General features: G+C 47.4%; 1 long non-coding RNA gene across 1 annotated transcript; it reads right to left on the bottom strand.

Annotated features, from left to right (window-relative positions):
- Positions 1-2304: 2304 nt before the first annotated feature.
- Positions 2305-2977, bottom strand: LOC137840940 (uncharacterized). The gene is made up of 3 exons (XR_011088119.1): positions 2725-2977; positions 2539-2616; positions 2305-2464 (listed from the first exon to the last, which is right to left on the bottom strand). It is a non-coding gene; the product is annotated as an uncharacterized lncRNA (long non-coding RNA).
- Between the last annotated feature and the right edge of the window lie 2533 nt (positions 2978-5510).

Here is a 5510-nt window from a genome sequence, read left to right as displayed (position 1 = left end):
TTCTTTGAATGACGCGCCCCGCTACATCCGTTGCTATGTTTTTAGCGGCTGCTTGAAGATGCGGCTTCGCCAAGTTAAACCCGTTTTTAAACATAGGCATCACGAAACGAAATAATTTTGCAAAAATAGACCCAATCCCTCGTCCGTACTGCACCGGGCTTCCCGAAAAACCCTGAAACGAGCCCCCCACTTGTGTCATTTTTTTTTTTTTTTTTTTTTAATTTATTATTATTTCTTTTTAAATTTATTATTATTTAGATCTAAAATGCAGAGTGAGAATAACCTTCCCGTGTTCGAAATCTATCGGGTTGTTCTGGTCTGTTCGTAGGTAAACCGAAATGGTTTCAATATGGCTTCTGCACACATCTAAATAGTAAACCGGATTAAAAGTTTTGTTTACAACTTCACCGAATCCGCCTTCCAGAGGCAGAGTTCGTAACATGGGGGCGTACGCGTCACCAACTGTCTGATGATGTATAATGTCGGTGTAGATGAACATGAAATATGATCCGGCGCGTATATCGGCAGGATGTTGTGCGTTGACGCCTTCCGGTTTGAGTGGCAACCAATTCTCTGGTGTCATTCCAACAATGTACGCCAGGGGGCTCTTGAACATAACTCTCAATCCTTCTTCGCCCGAAAACATGAACCTCTGTTTGTGCTGATCAAATCGGACGTCAATCTTTTTGTTACTCGCTTTAGTTAATAGAGTTTGAATGTCCAAAGCTAACGAGTCATAATTTTGATAAACACCTCCCCTTGTTTTGAGCAAATGTCGAATTTCTGATGAGTCGTCTTGGAACGTATCACCTCTAGGGGGCGGATTTTTAGGTTGTTTTAGGTAAAAGTTCCGTTTTTTCTCAGGAATGGTGGGTATTGTGTTGATGTAGGAAATCTCGCATAAACCGACCTCCCACGAACCTTTTAAATCGATATGTTGAGCTAGTTCGGTTTTGAATTCTGTGAGCGTGTTTGAGCTAAAAAGATGCACACTGGCATTTGACGCTAATGTGATGTAGAATTCTCTCTGATGGTCACCCATCTTGTAATTTCCACAGAATGGCCGTTTTAGAGACCGTCAGATGGTTTTAATACTCTTTGTGGGTACCCAACTGTCGAATTTGGCTGGCCAGCCCACCCAGTGGACGAGGGACTCGCGTTTACCTGCCACAGTACGTGATTTAAGAATTTTCTGTATGCGAAAAATTTTATTTTTTTTAATTTTTACTTTTTGTAATTCCTCTTTGTAGAAGCTGCCTTGCACGGGCATACCATCCAAGTCCGATATTTTATAGACGGGAGGAACGCGGTGGAGACGCTGTCTTATTCTGAAAATTTCATCCGTGTAACTTTGTAAATAACCTTTTTCAAAATTCCCTTTTATTTTGGAAATTCGCACAGTGTCACCCGGTGCGAACCGGAACTTGCATCCCCGTTGAAAAGGATTTCTTGAGTAGAGGTTAGTGAAAACGATATTCTTATTCTCTTCGTTTACAGCGTTAGGTGTCATTTTTATACTGCTGTGAAAACTGTTGTTATAACTGACAATAAAATCCTGAATTACATCGACGTATCGTTGTGTGTTCTTAGCAGTGAAATACCTCCACATCCGCGTTTTTAACGTTTTGTTGAACCTTTCGATCGTTTGCGCTTTGGTGTCCGAGGCGGTGGAAAAATGTGTAATATTGTGCTTTCTCATTAATTTCTGGAAATGTTTGTTAAAAAACTCCACCCCTTTATCTGTTTGAAGGCGTAATGGTGAACCGCGAACTGTCAGGATATCTTCAAATGCTTTGGTGACCTGTGTACCAGTTTTCGTTTTCAAAACACGTACATATGCACGTTTCGAGAATATATCGATTGCGGTTAGTAAATATTTATATCCATCGTTGTAGCGTGCTAGTGATTGCATATCGCACAAATCTGCTTGGAATTGTCTCATAGGACCTCGAACAAAAACTTTATTTCTAGGAAAAGTTATTCTGGCTGGTTTGTGTAAAGTGTACGCATCCTGATCGGATAAAAAAGCTTTTACTTTTCTTATGTTAGTGTTTTTACAGCTATTAATCGCCTCCCTGTGCAGCCGTTTCTCGCCGCCAAAACTCGCTGGATTTTTAGCGCTATAGTAGAGTCTCTGAAGACACCTGTCGCTACCCATTGTTAAGTAAATTCTGATGGATATCAGATTGTGACGCTGTTAATAAAGCAAACAGGTCTGACAAGCCCTCGTAAGTAGACAGAGCTTCAACTAGTTCTGAGTCCGTCGCTGATTCCGGCTGAACGGTGTGGGTTGAGATTGGATTGGTTTCAACAGTAGCACGTGACTCTGATACCGCCGGTCGCGCTGGCGCTGACGTTTCGACTGCTCCAATATGGCGGTCGGACGTTTCGACTGCTCCAATATGGCGGTCGGAGGCAGCTTGTGTCGGCCGATTGTTTTTTCTAGTGGCAGCGGCCAGGAGATCTGACGCATACAAAAAATAAAATCAGCAACTAATACCCTCTATATGAACTATCTTAGATGCGCGATTGACTCACCGTAGTCTGATTGTGTTAGGTAAACGTCGCTAAAATCGTCGTCAAAAGATGCGTGGACATCGGCAAAAACGATGTTGTCTGTAAACAATACATCTTGTTTTATAAAATAACCTATTATTATTATTTATCATTATTATTATTTGTTATTATTATTATTATTGTGAGAAATGTAGTAAAATGACTTACCTTTAACCATTCTCGAAAACAGCTTTTTGACGCGCTTCGACCCCCGTTGGTCCGAGCGATGGCTTGTCTTGTCTTGTCTTCTCCAAAATGATGCTCGTCCACACCAAACTTTAAATTCGGCGGGGATAAGACCACGCCTATGAGCTCACGTGTCGCACGAAATCGGATAACTTTGGCCGCTTGTTGATGACGCATCAAAGAGGTCTTTCTCATATCGTCGGACCCAGTATTGTTTGTCAAATTATGCACCAACACCTTGCGACTTGTAGCAGTGTGATTTTCTCAACAAAACCCCCCTTGATCCTCCAAAACCCCCTTGATCCTCTAAAGCAATGTTTACCAAATTACATGCGTCTCCCGCTTTCAGATAACTTTGGCTGAGCTATTGTTTCTCAAATTATATGCGACTCTCTTGAAGCCAACTTTGCCACCTCTAATGACGCCTCTCTAACCCCCTCCTCCCTTCCTCTTCTCAACAGAAAGGCTCTGCAAAGGTAGCTCAGAGGGCTGTTAGCAAAGCTAGCTCAGGTGCTGCACCTGTCTTGATTCATAAAAATACATGCCCATACATATCCACATCTTAAAAATGGCGCCAGCAAACCAAAATGGCGACAGTCAAAGATGGCGCCGTCACGACTGACGCCATCTTGATGCCCCCAACCCCGCCACAAATCAAAAGAGGGTGATTTATGACCCCCAATAAAAAAAAGCCATAAATCTTAACATCAATAGGTCATAAAATTTTATTACCCCCTAACTCATTTGCATATGAATAGACATCAAAGCTTGCCGCCTTATAAACCTCTCTCACAGGTGATGACAATTAGTGTCGATTACGCAGGTGCACAAAATCGGGATCAGGGAAGAGAAGACAACCAAACACCGAGGACGGAAACACGAACTGAAACGGAAGGGATGACAAAATAAAACCGGAAGTAAAGTTACGACAATTGACGAGACAAAAAACTGAAAAAATAAACGCGACCGCATGACAGAACCCCCCCCCCTAGGGCCGGATCCCAGACGCCCCAGGAGCCCCAGGGTGAGCCGCATAAAAGTCATCAAACAGTCCCGGGTCCAAAATATAACTAGGCGGCACCCATTGCCGCTCCTCCGGCCCATAACCCTCCCAGTCCACCAGGTACTGCCAGCCCCGGCCTCTTCTGCGCACATCCAATAGTTGTTTTACGGTGTAGACCGTCCCACCTCCCACAGTCCGCGGAGGCGGCGCAGGATCCGGCACCAATGGACTGTCCACCACCGGCTTGACCTTCCCGACGTGAAAGGTGGGGTGGACTGCAAGGGACCTGGGCAAGCGGAGACGCACCGCGGCCGGGTGCACGACCTTGGCGATGGGGAACGGACCCACGAAGCGAGGCGCCAGTTTCCTGGAGTCCCAACGGTGGGGAAGATCCTTGGCGGACAGCCAGACACGTTGACCTCGCTGGTACACGGGCGCCGGACGTCTCCTCCGGTCCGCCATCCGCTTGACCCGGTCCCCCTGTCGGACCAGCGTGGCCCGAGCCGCCGCCCAGACGCGATGACAGCGGCGCACCAAGGCGTGGGCCGAAGTCACCGTCACCTCCGTCTCACTGTCAGGGAAGACTGGGGGCTGGTAGCCATACACACATTTGAACGGGGACATACCTGTGGCCGTGGTGGGCAGGGAGTTGTGGGCATACTCCACCCAGGAGAGGTTCTTGCTCCATGAGGCGGGGTTCTGGGAGACCAGGCAGCGGAGACTTGTCTCCAACTGCTGGTTGACCCGTTCCGTCTGCCCGTTCGCCTCCGGATGATAACCTGACGTGAGACTCACGGTTGCCCCTATGAGCCTGCAAAACTCCCTCCAAAACCTGGATACGAATTGGGGCCCCCTATCGGAGACAATGTCTTTCGGGAACCCATGAACCCGGAATATGTGGTCCATCATTACTATGGCTGTTCGTCTAGCGGACGGGAGCTTGGGCAAGGCGATAAAGTGAGCCATCTTTGAGAATCTGTCTACTACTGTGAGTATGGTGGTCCGCCCATGCGAGACCGGAAGTCCGGTGACGAAATCCATGGATATCTCTGCCCATGGACGCGAAGGAATGGGTAGGGGATGCAGCAACCCCATACGGGCGCCGTGGGAGTTCTTGTTCCGGGCGCAGACGGGACAGGCTGCCACGTATTCTTTGATGTCAGCCCTCATGGAGGGCCACCAGAATCGCTGCTGGATGACAAACAGGGTTCTGCGCATGCCTGGATGACAAGAGAGTCTGGAGGTGTGAGCCCAATGGATGACTTGGGATCGGAATTGATCTGGGACAAAAAGTCTGTTTTCCGGGCAGCCACTAGGGGGTGGCTTGTTTCCATTGGCCCGCTGTACCCGGCCTTCGATTGGCCAGGTCACTGCTCTCACCAGGCAATGAGGAGGCAGGATGGATTCGGGCTTCTTGAGTTCTGGATCTGAGTTGTAAACACGGGAGAGGGCGTCAGGCTTGGTGTTTTTGGATCCCGGTCTGTAAGATAGAGAAAAGTTAAAGCGATTGAAAAAAAGTGACCAGCGGGCTTGGCGGGAATTCAATCTTTTCGCTGACTTGATGTATTCAAGATTTTTATGGTCTGTCCAAACCAAAAAAGGCTGCTGTGCACCCTCCAGCCAATGTCTCCATTCTTCCAGTGCCAGTTTAACTGCCAACAGTTCGCGATCCCCCACATCATAATTTTGTTCGGCGGGCGTCAGCCGTCGAGACAGGAACGCGCACGGGTGTAGTTTGTTGTCGCTCTTGGCTCTCTGTGATAGG

The sequence above is a fragment of the Syngnathus scovelli genome, chromosome 14 (genome assembly GCF_024217435.2).
Source record: "Syngnathus scovelli strain Florida chromosome 14, RoL_Ssco_1.2, whole genome shotgun sequence".
Classification (NCBI taxonomy): Eukaryota; Metazoa; Chordata; class Actinopteri; order Syngnathiformes; family Syngnathidae; genus Syngnathus; species Syngnathus scovelli.
Note: the sequence above shows the minus strand (reverse complement) of the source record. Positions and strands in the feature narration are given on the sequence as shown.